This window comes from Dendrobates tinctorius, unplaced genomic scaffold (genome assembly GCF_039654945.1).
Source record: "Dendrobates tinctorius isolate UK_male_01 unplaced genomic scaffold, ASM3965494v1 ptg000138l, whole genome shotgun sequence".
In the NCBI taxonomy this organism is placed as follows: domain Eukaryota; kingdom Metazoa; phylum Chordata; class Amphibia; order Anura; family Dendrobatidae; genus Dendrobates; species Dendrobates tinctorius.
In genome coordinates this window covers 19,005,779-19,020,644 of record NW_027361806.1, presented here as the reverse complement: position 1 = coordinate 19,020,644, position 14,866 = coordinate 19,005,779, and positions in this window count along the sequence as shown.

The following is a 14,866-nucleotide window of genomic DNA, read 5'->3' as shown; positions in this document are numbered from 1 at the left end:
GCCGGAGAGATACATAGGCCTAAAGAAGGAAAGGGGAAATCTAACTGCCCCAGAGCAGACCCCAAAGCAATAGGCAGCCCCCCACATATAATGACGGTGAAGCAAGATGAAAACACTTACACAGACAGAAAGATAGGCTGAGCAAAGACGGGGCCCAAAAACTACCTAGATAGGAACGGATAGGAAGGCTGCTGTCTGCAATCTGCCAAAAGCCTATCAGGGAAAAAACCAACAAGCTGATATAAAAATGGCCCTGAAGCAACTAAGCTTCAAAAACTAAATCAGCACTCAGGTACTTTCAGAATACAGAGCTAACAGAACACTGCACACTCCAGCAGGGAGTGGCAGAATCCAAAAAGCAAGAAAAACAAAAACAAAACTTAAATGCAAAAAGGCAAAACAGAAAACTTAGCTTTAGGAGAGCAGGAATCAGACTGGTGTCCAAGAGTCCACAGAGAAATCACCCGCAGGGCAGAAAGGGCGTAGGCTGCCTTAAATCCAGTCAGTGACTCCACTCAGCCAATCGTCTTCATTAGTCCCAGGTGCCTGATAATCAGGCTCACTACCTTCCTTCACTAGAATAGGGAGTTCACCAGGCCTCAGTGACGGAGGGGAAAATGAACTCACAACAGTACCCCCCCTTGAGGAGGGGTCACCGAACCCTCAACAACGCTACCAGGGCGATCAGGGTGAGCCCGATGAAAGGCACGCACCAATCTTTTGGCATGAATATCAGAGGCAGAGACCCAGGAATTATCCTCCTGACCATAACCCTTCCACTTAACCAAATACTGGAGTCTCCGTCTAGCCAGACGGGAATCCAGAATTTTCTCTACCTCATATTCCAAGTTACCTTCAACCAATACAGGGTCCGGAGGTGCCACCTCAGGCACAACTGGCTCAACAAACCTCTTCAACAAGGACTTATGGAACACATTATGGATCTTAAATGTGACAGGAAGAGCCAAACGAAAAGAGACCGGATTAATAATCTCCAAAATCTTGTAAGGTCCAATAAATCTAGGCTTAAACTTAGGAGAAGCCACCTTCATAGCAATATTTTTTGATGACAACCAAACCATATCACCAATCTTAAACTGGGGACCAATGGTCCTATGTCGATTGGAAAACCGCTGGGCCTTTTCCTGGGAGAGAGATAACTTATCCACCACTTGGTCCCAGATCTGGTGCATTCTCTCCACCACAGTGTCAACACCTGGGCAGGCAGAGGGCTCCACCTGCCCTGAAGAAAATCGAGGATGAAACCCAAAGTTACAAAAAAAAGGTGACATCAAAGTGGCAGAACTAGCTCTATTATTTAAAGCAAATTCGGCCAAGGGCAAAAATGAAACCCAATCATCCTGATCAGCGGAAATAAAACATCTCAAATACGACTCCAAGGTCTGGTTTGTTCTCTCTGTCTGCCCATTGGTCTGAGGGTGAAAAGCAGAGGAGAAGGACAACTAAATTCCCAACTTGGAACAGAACGTCCTCCAAAATTTAGACACAAATTGAACTCCTCTGTCAGATACAATGTTCTCAGGAATCCCGTGCAAGCGAACCACCTGTTCCAAAAACAGGGGCACCAACTCAGAGGAAGATGGCAACTTAGGGAGTGGTACAAGATGAACCATCTTAGAGAACCTATCACAAATCACCCAAATAACAGTCATTCTTTGAGAGACCAGCATATCAGAGATGAAATCCATTGAAATATGGGTCCATGGCCTCCTGGGGACCGGCAAAGGCATCAACAACCCACTAGAGCGAGAACAAGATTTAGACCGGGAGCAAGTCCCACAGGACTGCACAAAATTCCTGACATCATGAGACAAGGTGGGCCACCAAAAAGAACGACTCACCAGATCTCTAGTACCAAAAATACCCGGATGACCAGCCAATGCAGAGCAATGAACTTCAGACATCACTCTCTTCTTCCACTGGTCAGGAACATACAACTTTCCACTGGGACAACGCTCAGGTTTGTCCTCCTGGAACTCTTGCAGAGCAAGTCTCAAATCGGGCGAGATGGCAGAAAGAACTACCCCTTCGCCTAAGATGGTAGCAGGCTTGGTCACCACAGGAGAATCAGCAAAGAAACTCCTAGAGAGGGCGTCTGCCTTGACATTCTTAGTTCCAGGAAGGAAAGAGACCACAAAATCAAAACGTGTAAAAAACAAGGCCCACCTAGCCTGTCTGGGGTTCAAGCGTTTAGCCGACTCTAGGTAAATCAAATTTTTGTGGTCAGTGAGGACCACAACTTGATGTTTGGCTCCCTCCAACCAATGTCTCCACTCCTCAAATGCCCATTTCATGGCCAACAGTTCCCGATTCCCCACATCATAGTTACATTCAGATGAAGAGAACTTTCGGGAAAAGAAAGCACAGGGATTCATTTTAGATGTTACCGGATCCTTTTGGGACAACACTGCTCCTGCACCAATCTCAGAAGCATCCACCTCTACTAGAAACGGGAGTGAGACATCAGGTTGCCGCAGAACCGGGGCGGAGGTAAATCTACGCTTCAGCTCCTGAAAGGAAGCAACCGCCTCCGGAGACCAATTCAACACATCCGCACCCTTCCTGGTCAGGTCAGTCAATGGTTTGGCAATACTAGAAAATTTTGCTATAAATTTCCGATAAAAATTAGCAAAACCCAAAAACTTTTGGAGGGCCTTCAAAGAAGTGAGCTGAACCCAATCATAAATGGCCTGTACCTTGGCCGGGTCCATTTCAATAGTTGACGGAGACAAAATAAATCCCAAAAAAGAAATCCTCTGTACTCCAAAAAGGCATTTTGATCCTTTGACATACAGAGAATTCTCTCTCAAGATCCGGAACACAGTCCGAATATGTTCCACATGAGCATCCCAATCCTTGGAGAAGATCAAAATATCGTCCAGATAGATAATCAAAAATTTATCGACAAAGTCTCGGAAAATATCGTTCATGAAGCACTGGAAGACAGAAGGGGCATTAGTGAGCCCAAAAGGCATCACCAGGTACTCAAAATGTCCCTCCGGAGTATTAAACGCCGTCTTCCATTCATCCCCCTGCTTAATGCGGATAAGATTATACGCCCCCCTGAGGTCAAGCTTGGTAAACCAGCAAGCATCTCTAATTCTGGAGAATAGATCCGAAATCAGGGGTAACGGATACTGATATTTAATAGTAATTTTATTGAGGGCACGATAATCAATACAAGGCCTTAAAGAACCATCCTTCTTGGCCACAAAAAAAAAACCGGCACCTAAGGGTGAAGAGGATGGTCTAATATGACCCTTCTCCAAAGCCTCCTTAATATAGGACCGCATAGCCTCGTGCTCGGGTACAGATAAATTGAAGAGCCGACCCTTAGGAAATTTACATCCCGGGCTTAGTTCAATTGCACAGTCATAACTCCTATGAGGAGGCAAGGACGCAGACTCATTCTCACTAAATACATCATAGAAGTCCGCCAAATAGTCAGGAACCTCATGCGACTGAGGGGAGGTGGAAAAAACCGGAGCCTCACTAAAGGTACACCGGCAACCCCAACTCACCACAGACACAGACTTCCAATCCAAAACTGGATTATGAATCTGCAACCAGGGAAACCCCAGAACAATGGCATCATGCAGACCATGCAACACCAAAAATCTGCAATTTTCTTGGTGGTCTGGGGCGACCCGTATGACCAACTGGGTCCAAAACTGAGGTTTATTTTTAGCCAGAGGGGTAGCATCAATCCCCCTCAAAGGGATAGGCGTCTGCAGAGGTGTCAACGGAAATCCACAACGTTTAGCAAAATCCAAGTCCATAAGGTTTAGCGCTGCTCCCGAATCCACAAAAGCCTTGGCGGAAAATGTGGACAGGGAACAGATCAGAGTAATCGCCAAAAGAAACTTAGGCTGAACCCCACCAACAGAAAACGTGTGTGCAAAGCGTTTCTCACGTTTAGGACAAACAGAAATAATATGTGAGGCATCTCCACAGAAAAAACACAGCTTATTGCACCTTCTGAATTCCTGACGTTGCGCCTTAGACAAAACTCTATCACATTGCATAGGTTCAGACGTCTGTTCAACCGGTGGCAACACCTCTCGTGTAATCCTGCGTTCACGTAAACGCCGATCAACCTGAATGGCTAAAGACATAGAATAGTCCAGACCAGAGGGAACAGGAAATCCCACCATAGTATCTTTTACGGCTTCTGACAAACACTTCCGAAAGAGAGCAGCCAAGGCACTATCATTCCAGGTAGTAAGGACCGCCCACTTTCGGAACTTTTGACAGTACAACTCTGCAGATTCTCGACCCTGGTTCAATGCTAACAGGGTCTTTTCAGCCTGATCAATAGCATTAGGTTCGTCGTACAGCAACCCCAAGGCTTGAAAAAATGCGTTCACATTAATCAGAATAGGGTCATCTGGTTTCAAAGAAAACGCCCAATCCTGGGGATCGCCGCGCAGCAAAGAGATGACAATTTTAACCTGCTGCGCGGGGCTCCCTGACGAGTTAGGCTTCAAAGCAAAAAATAATTTACAAGTATTTTTGAAACTCAAAAATTTAGATCGATCCCCAAAAAATACATCAGGTGTGGGGATCTTTGGTTCAACAGCATGTGAACAAGCAAGATAGGCAGAAATTCCTCGCACTTCAGCAGCGAGCTGCTCCACACGATCAGACACTTGCTTTATCTCCATTGAGAGAAAAAAAAAATTCTCCCTACGGCCTCAGAGATATAGAGGAAAGAATATACAAACTCCTCTCTTTTTTTTTTTTTTAAACACAATTCTTTCCTGCTATTGAGTACCCCAGGATCTGCGGTTAGGCGGGTGATTCTGTTATGATTGAGTCACCGTAGGAGGCAAAAACAGAAATGCTAGCTAAGTCCAGAAAACCAGAGAAGTTGGCAACTATCAGATTGCAGACCCCTGAACCTATCAACACAACTAGCAGTAGCCGTGGGGGGTTCCTACGATGACCTAGACCCCTCGATCACAGCCGGAGAGATACATAGGCCTAAAGAAGGAAAGGGGAAATCTAACTGCCCCAGAGCAGACCCCAAAGCAATAGGCAGCCCCCCACATATAATGACGGTGAAGCAAGATGAAAACACTTACACAGACAGAAAGACAGGCTGAGCAAAGACGGGGCCCAAAAACTACCTGGATAGGAACGGATAGGAAGGCTGCTGTCTGCAATCTGCCAAAAGCCTATCAGGGAAAAAAACAACAAGCTGATATAAAAATGGCCCTGAAGCAACTAAGCTTCAAAAACTAAATCAGCACTCAGGTACTTTCAGAAGACAGAGCTAACAGAACACTGCACACTCCAGCAGGGAGTGGCAGAATCCAAAAAGCAAGAAAAACAAAAACAAAACTTAAATGCAAAAAGGCAAAACAGAAAACTTAGCTTTAGGAGAGCAGGAATCAGACTGGTGTCCAAGAGTCCACAGAGAAATCACCCGCAGGGCAGAAAGGGCGTAGGCTGCCTTAAATCCAGTCAGTAACTCCACTCAGCCAATCGTCTTCATTAGTCCCAGGTGCCTGATAATCAGGCTCACTACCTTCCTTCACTAGAACAGGGAGTTCACCAGGCCTCAGTGACGGAGGGGAAAATGAACTCACAACACATGGGTTTGAATGTCTACTAAAGATAACATCCTCAGCTGTGACCTGTTTGCTTGTAATCAGTGTGTGTGCATAAAAGCTGAGTGAGTTTCTGGGATCCAGACAGACTCTTGCATCTTTCATCCAGCCACTGACGTTTCTGGATTGTGAGTCATGGGGAAAGCAAAAGAATTGTCAACAGATCTACGGGAAAAGGTAGGTGAACTGTATAAAACAGGAAAGGGATACAAAAAGATATCCAGGGAATTGATAATGACAGTTAGCAGTGTTCAAACTGTGATTAACAAATGGTAAATCAGGGGCTCTGTAAAAACAAAACCACGGTCAGGTAGCCCAACAAAAATTTCATCCACCACTGCCAGGAAAATTGTTAAGGATGCAAAGAAAAACCCACAAATAACATCAGCTGAAATACTGGACTCTCTGAAAACTAGCGGTGCACAATAAGGCACTTGAAGAAAAATGGGCTGCATGGTCGAGTCACCAGAAGAAAGATATTACTTTGCGGCATTTGCGCAGTATCTTGCCAACAATACGCAAAACAGTACAGCGACATACCTCCAAACTTCTGGAACATGGTAATTTGGAGTGATGAGACCAAAATTGAACTTGTTGGCCTCAACTATAAATGTTACATTTGGAGTGAGGTCAACAAGGCCTATGATGAAAGGAACACCATTCCTACTGTAAAGCACGGAGGAGGATAGCTGATGTTTTAGGGATGTGTGAGCTACAAAGGAACAGGAAACTTGGTCAGTGTTGAAGGAAAGAAGAATGCAGTATTTTATCAGCAAATACTGGAGGCAAATTTGCAATCATCAGCCTGGAAGCTGCGCATGGGATGTACTTGGACTTTCCAACATGACAACGATCCAAAACACAAGGTCAAGTCGACCAGTCATTGGCTACAGCAGAACAAAGTGAAGGTTCTGGAGTGGCCATCTCAGTCTCCTGACCTCAATATCATTGAGCCACTCTGGTGAGATCTCAAGCGCGCAGTTCATGATAGACGGCCCAGGAATTTACAGGAACAGGAAGCTTTTTGCCAAGAAGAGTGGGCAGCTTTACCATCTAAGAAAATAAAGAACCTCATCCACAACTACCACAAAAGACTTCAAGCTGTCATTGATGTTAGTGGAGGCAATACACAGTATTAAGAAATGGGGTATGTATACTTTTGATCAGGGTTATTTGGATGTTTTGGGTTGTCATTATGAATTAGAAAGAGAAAACACTGTAGTTTGACAATAAATGGCTTCACCCAACCACTAACCATGAGTGGAGAAAAAGGTTTGATGTTATCATTCATATTCCCAGAGAAAAGGCCAAGAAAGCAAAAATTCTCCCGGGGTATGCAAACTTTAGAGCACAACTGTACATGTGTGAGGTTAACGTACATTTGCGGCATGGCTCCAGAGCTCGCACCCAGTGGACACCCTGCTGTTATGGTCAGATCAGTGCTAGATCTTGGCTGATTGACCATGGCTTCAAGGAGGGACCTAAAATTTGCTCCCTTTGCAACAAGTGTCCTGCGCCCTTGGGTGCACACTTGGATGCTGCAACTCTGTCTGATAACAAGGGATTCTGGTGATAAGTGAAGCGTTGCTTTGTGGGATGTTTAAGGCTCCCAAAAGATTTGCCAACTTGTTCAGGATCTCTCCCCTTTTTCCCCCCAATTTCTGGAGAATAGACATCGACAAGTGACGTGGGGCTCCTCTGGATGGTTTGGGATGAGAGACCAGTGTTATCAATACCTAATGGGGGGGGGGTAACCCACAATTCCCTCCTCTCTCGGCCCCCTCATGTAAGGTGAGAATCTCTGCCTTTTGGGTCCAATGGAAAATCTGCATATCCTAAATAAGCTTCTTCAGTCTATATGACCCTTTAGCCCAATACAGAATCCCTGGACCACCAGTAAGGGCAGAACAAGCTCCCAGGTTGGGTCCCAGGTTTGAATCCTGTGATACCTTAATCCGATATCATCGGATCCTTCAGTTCTGGATTATCAAATATTCTAAATTATCAGTCAAAACCATGAACCTCAGGACAAAATGCCAACTGAACCTATCAGTATAACTCTGCATAAATCAGCAATACCTGGGAAGGGGCGAAACCTTGCAATGTATCATATTTGGGGAAAGCTGCACCTTCCTCATTATCTGGCAGCTTGTTTCCCGTTCCCTTCCCCAGCCTGAGGGAACTCTGAAATGTGCAAAAAAAAAAACCTCCTTAGTAGGCCAAAAAATCCACGTAAAACAGTAGATGGCAGACAAAGAGGATAGGAGAGGAATGGGGCAGGGGAGGGGGATGCAGCTGCAGTGTACGAGGTGAGAATAGAGGCAGGCAGTGATGGGGCACAGGGTGGAGGTGTAGCAGTAGCGCACAATGATGAAGCATGCAGTGTACAAGGTGAGAAAAGAGGCAGGCAGTGATGGGGCACAGGGTGGAGGCGTAGCAGTAGCGCACAATGATGAAGCATGCAGTGTAGATTGGAGAGTGGAGGGAAGATTTAAGTCACTTTTCTGCACTCTTGTTTTACATACAATGAAGAGTCCAAATCGCTTTCCCCTTCACATTCCCATTTCTGTGATGTGTCTGAGCATTAGAGGCACTGCCATAAGAGATGTCAGCTGTCCAGTAATGTGTGCTGCCGCTGTCAGCCCGTGTACACTGCAGTCTAGCATCAAGATGCTGAATCTTCTGTATATAATTCTATTCTGTTAGGTCCAGAAATAACAAGTTTTGGCATTTTAGCCGCTTACCAAAACTTATTCAAGATCCGGTGCTATAATTAATCTGGGCTTAAATTACCGACACTCAGCTTTAATTTGAGGTATTCACATCCTAATGGGAGTAAGGGTTTAGAAATTACAGCTCTTTAATATTTAGCTGCCTCTTTTTATAGGGACCAAAGGTAATTGGACAATTATCTCAAATGCTCTTAGCTTTTTGTGTAGCGTTGAATTTTAGCCTTGTTAATCCATCATCAATTAAGCAGGTAAAATGTCTGGAGCTGATTCCAGGTGTGGCATTTGCATTTGGAAGCTGTTGCTGTGAACCCACAACATGCAGTCAGAGGAGCTCTCAATGGAGGAGAACAGACCGTCCTTAGGATGAAAAAAAATCCATCAGAGAGACAGCAGAAATGTTAGGAGTGGTTGAATCAACAGTTTGGTACATTCAGCAGAAAAAGAGCGCATTGGTGATCTTGGGAACTCAAAAAGGCCTGGACGTCCACAGAACAAACCAGTTATGGATGATTGCAGGATCCTTTCCATGGTGAAGAAAAACCCCATTGCAACAACCACCCAAGTGAAGAACACTGTCCAGCAATTTGGTGTCTCAGTGTCTGTCTACCATATGCAAATTGCCTCTTCAGAGAAAAAGAGGACTTGAACTCTATAGCGCCACCTGTTGGTAGCTGCGATCCTACTAGTCACAATCAACCCTTTAATGAGGCTTGCAATATGACTTGGGATAAAATCCAAATCAGAATCTCAATTTTCAGGCACAGTGTTTCGGTGTTGAAGTCTACCATAAAGAGAGGACTTCATGACAACAAATACCAATGGGTCACCACAAGGTGAAAACCATTAATCAGCCTGAAAAATAGAAAGGCCAGATTACACTTTGCCAAAGCAAATCTGAAGAAGCCGCCAAGTTCTGGAAAAGCAAAACAAACTAAGATCGACCTGTACAGAATGAGAGGAAGAAGAAAGTCTGGAGAAGGCTTGGATCCTCGGCACAACACATCCTCTGTAGCACATGGTGGAGGCAGCAGGATGACGCGGGCATGCATGGCTGACAATGGCACGGGTGGTCACTAGTGGTTATTGATAAGGTGACTGAAGGCAAAAGCAGCCGGGGGGACAGGGCTTAAGTGTACAAGGATTCACTGCAAAGTATTAAAAATGAACATTTTATTTATGGTCAAGTTAATTTGTCCAATTACTTTTGAGCCCCTGAAATGAGGAGACTTTGTAGAAAAATGGACACAACCCAAGATAAAAACAAAAACAGCAAATACCCTGCAATAAGTAAATAAAGAGTAATAATGCATGAAAATAACATAGGGGACGTAGGTAACATTGTTTTGATTAAAAAATATGTAAAAGCCATCCCACCACAACAAGAAGACCCTATTCGGGATGGTCCTAACCTCTAATATTAAAACCTTACCATATGTCAAATGACAGCACTATGAATAAGGGCCAAGAAGAATGCAGGTAGGGGACTTCTGTACCTTCCGGTATTACATTAATGACCAGACTACAACCACATTATTAATGTGACACTAGGGGTGTTAATAATATGTCATATATTTTTCTTAGAAAAAAAATGGTATTTATCCTGGAAAACATCATAACATCCTGATATAACATGAGCCAATTTATTTGATTTGCCAAGAATGTGAATTGCTGACAAGTAATAAGAAAATTTGTTATCACTGGACCGGACTCTCATCAGATTTCTGCACCATTGTATGTTATTAGGGCAGATATATATATATATATATATGTACAGTTGTGGCCAAAAGTATTGACACCCCTGCAATTCTGTCAGATAATAATCAGTTTCTTCCTGAAAAGGATTGCAAACAGAAATTCTTTGGTATTATTATCTTCATTTAGTTTGTCTTAAATGAAAAAACACAAAAGAGAATGAAGCAAAAAGCAAAACATTGATCATTTCACACAAAAATCCAAAAATGGGCCAGACAAAAGTATTGGCACCCTCAGCCTAATACTTGGTTGCACAACCTTTAGCCAAAATAACTGCGACCAACCGCTTCGGGTAACCATCAATGAGTTTCTTATAATGCTCTGCTGGAATTTTAGACCATTCTTCTTTGGCAAACTGCTCCAGGTCCCTGATATTTGAAGGGTGCCTTCTCCAAACTGCCATTTTTAGATCTCTCCACAGGTGTTCTATGGGATTCAGGTCTGGACTCATTGCTGGCCACCTTAGAAGTCTCCAGTGCTTTCTCTCAAACCATTTTCTAGTGCTTTTTGAAGTGTGTTTTGGGTCATTGTCCTGCTGGAAGACCCATGACCTCTGAGGGAGACCCAGCTTTCTCACACTGGACCCTACATTATGCGGCAAAATTTGTTGGTAGTCTTCAGACTTCATAATGCCATGCACACGGTCAAGCAGTCCAGTGCCAGAGGCAGCAAAGCAACCCCAAAACATCAGGGAACCTCCGCCATGTTTGACTGTAGGGACCGTGTTCTTTTCTTTGAATGCCTCTTTTTTTCTCCTGTAAACTCTATGTTGATGCCTTTGCCCAAAAAGCTCTACTTTTGTCTCATCTGACCAGAGAACATTCTTCCAAAACGCTTTAGGCTTTTTCAGGTAAGTTTTGGCAAACTCCAGCCTGGCTTTTTTATGTCTCGGGGTAAGAAGTGGGGTCCTCCTGGGTCTCCTACCATACAGTCCTTTTTCATTCAGACACCGATGGATAGTACGGGTTGACACTGTTGTACCCTCGGACTGCAGGGCAGCTTGAACTTGTTTGGATGTTAGTCGAGGTTCTTTATCCAACATCCGCACAATCTTGCGTTGAAATCTCTTGTCAATTTTTCTTTTCCGTCCACATCTAGGAAGGTTAGCCACAGTGCCATGGGCTTTAAACTTCTTGATGACACTGCGCACAGTAGACACAGGAACATTCAGGTCTTTGGAGATGGACTTGTAGCCTTGAGATTGCTCATGCTTCCTCACAATTTGGTTTCTCAAGTCCTCAGACAGTTCTTTGGTCTTCTTTCTTTTCTCCATGCTCAATGTGGTACACACAAGGACACAGGACAGAGGTTGAGTCAACTTTAATCCAGGTCAACTGGCTGCAAGTGTGATTTAGTTATTGCCAACACCTGTTAGGTGCCACAGGTAAGTTACAGGTGCTGTTAATTACACAAATTAGAGAAGCATCACATGATTTTTCGAACAGTGCCAATACTTTTGTCCACCCTCTTTTTATGTTTGGTGTGGAATTATATCCAATTTGGCATTAGGACAATTCTTTTCATTTAAGACAAATTAAATGAAGATAATAATACCAAAGAATTTGTGTTTGCAATCATTTTCAGGAAGAAACTGAGTATTATCTGACAGAATTGCAGGGGTGTCAATACTTTTGGCCACAACTGTATATATACATACTGTATTTATATATATACTAGCTGAAGAGCCCAGCACTGCCCGGGCATAGTAACTAACTACAGGTAGTTATAACAAATTATAATGATTATAATCTTTATATATATAAAGCTGAGTGTAAAGCCCCACCCACTCTGCATAGCCACATTCACTCTAACATCCCTCATCGTCCCGTCAGCCAGAGCCACCGGACTACTACCCCTAATATCCCACATCATCCCGTCAGCCAGAGCTACCGGACTACTACCCCTAATATCCCACATCATCCCATCAGCCAGAGCTACCGGACTACTACCCCTAATATCCCACATCATCCCATCAGCCAGAGCTACCGGACTACTACCCCTTAATATCCCTCATCATCCCATCAGCCAGAGCCACCAGACTACTACCCCTAATATCCCACATCATCCTGTCAGCCAGAGCCACCAGAGCCACCAGACTACTACCCCTAATATCCCTCACCATCCCATCAGCCACCAGACTACTACCCCTAATATCCCACATCATCCCATCAGCCAGAGCTACCAGACTACTACCCCTAATTTCCCACATCATCCCGTCAGCCAGAGCCACTGGACTACTACCCCTAATATCCCACATCATCCTGAGCCACCGGACAACTACCCCTAATATCCCACATCATCCCATCACAGTGTTAGGTGTCGGGTTCCCGCCACTGCAGAGCAGGTATCCAGCGCCTTGCACCCAGCAGTCTCCCATTCTTCTTCAGCCGCAGTGGAGCCTGCTCAGCAGATTCATTGGTCCTGGCGCTCTGCCCAGGCCAACTCCGTGGGTTTGCTTATTGCTGCCACCTCTGACACAGCTATGACAATGCATGCTGCTCAGCAGCGAGATTCTCCAGGTACTAAGTCCTCATGTCAGGCCGAGCATGCCCGTGGAGTGATCTCCCATTGGAGATCGAGGGTCACATGCTCAGGTCCTGTTCATGTTCGGATTGGCCCATCCGAGAAGCCAGGAAGGTCCCGGATGCCCGTGGCTATAAAAGGTTTGCATGGCCGCTCGCCCATGCGCTAGGATAGACTGTATTTACAGACTATGTGGAGTGAGTGATGTATGCACGTATGAATGTCTCTGGTGAATGACTCATTAAGAAACCCCTACCCTTGGTACACATGTGTTGTGCAGCCTAGCCTGCTGGCGCCCAGGCTTAGGCATAGGTAGGTCTGAGGTTGAGTCAAGTATCAGGCCTCACCAGAGACTCGGCACGCCTCAGTGCACGTGCTCCATAGCCAGCGTCTATAGCGGCGCTCGCGGCAGCGACGCCGCACGTTCAGTGGGCCTAGAAGGACTCTAACCCTGTGTCCTTGGGGTGGAGTTCTGTGGCCGTACACTGTGCGCTCTTTTAGCCGAGCTCTGTGAGCACAAACAGGCTCCGGCGTTTATGTTCAGCGGTAGTGCGGCTCTGTGAAGCAACAGAGTCTGCCCCTGTACACACCGGGTGACGTTATAGTATACCGCCATATAGCATCCGCCATTACTGAGCAGCAGGTAATCACCCCTGCACGAAGGACCCCGGGCTGCGAACGCACCTTATTACCATCTTTATTATTTGGTGCGCTCTGCCAGCCTTAACATTATCCTAGCGCCAGGGTCTGGCTAGTAATGGTGGACGAACAGCGACTGCTGCAGTACATCTGGCAGCTGCAGGGCAGGTTGGCGGCTCTCGAGCGTTCAGCCTCAGCTGCGGATGTTACTGCGGTCGCTGTTCAGGCAGCCACAGAGGCTGTCTTCCGTGTGACCTCAGCCATCCCTGCCCCGACTTTGTCCCGCCTCCCGCTGCCCGAGAAGTTCTCGGGTGATAGCGCTTCTTGTAGGGGTTTCGTAAGCCATTGCTCTATACAGCGGGAGCTGCTGGCTGCACGATTCCCCTCTGAGCGGGCTAAAATGGGATTTATTATTTCCCTCTTGTCGGGCAGGGCTTTGGAGTGGGCCACACCGCTGTGGGAGCGTGGTGATCATGTGGTGCAGAGTGTCTCGCGGTTCTTGGACACTCTGAAGCAGGTCTTCCTGGGACCACGAGTCACCCATGACACCGCGCTCCGGCTGCTGGCATTGTCACAGAGCTCGTCCATGGTCAGCCACTTTGCCATCCAGTTCCAGACGCTGGCCTCTGAGTTAGAGTGGCCAGATAAGGTCCTCATTCCGGCATTCTGGAGAGGTTTGGCTGGCCATGTGAAGGATGCTCTGGCCACCAGGGAGATTCCCATCCGAGAGCCTGAGGACTGTGGCTCCGGTTGCCCTTGAGTCAGTACCTCCGGGCAAGACATTTGTTCCTGCCCGTCTGCGACCGGAGGTCCTTTCTTGGGCTCATTCGTCCAGGGTGGGTGGACATTTCGGGACAAAACGGACCTCTGAGCTTTTAGCGAGGACATACTGGTGGCCGCATATGGTCCGTGACGTCAGGGACTATATTCAGGCATGCGTCTCTTGCGCCCAGAATAGGTCCTCTTGGCAGCGGCCCGCTGGGATTCTTTTTCCTCTGCCGGTAGTGGACAGGCCCTGGGAGATGGTCGGTATGGACTTTGTGGTGGGGCTACCCAAGTCCAGTGGCAGCACGGTCATTTGGGTTGTCACCGACCATTTCTCTAAGATGGTGCACTTGGTACCTCTATCCCGGTTACCTTCTGCACGGGGCCTGGCAGTGTTGTTCATTAAGCACGTTTTCCGCCTGCATGGCATGCCGGACAAGATTGTCAGTGACCAAGGTCCTCAGTTTGCATCCCGGTTTTGGAGAGAGCTTTGTTCCCTGCTCAGCATTGAGCTGAATCTCTCCTCTGCCTATCATCCTGAGACGAATGGGTTGGTAGAGAGAGCCAACCAGACCCTGATCACATATCTTCGACATTTTGTCTCGGCCAGGCAGGATGACTGGGCATCCTTGCTGCCGTGGGCAGAGTTCGTTTTGAACAATGTTGTGGCCGACTCCACCGGTCTGACCCCATTCCTCCTAAATTACGGTCAGCATTCGCGCATCCCTGTGCCCATGCCCGTGTCATCCACCGACTCTAGGGTGGCAGACTGTGCGGTGGAGGCATGCGACATTTGGGATCGCACCCAGGATGCTATCCGAG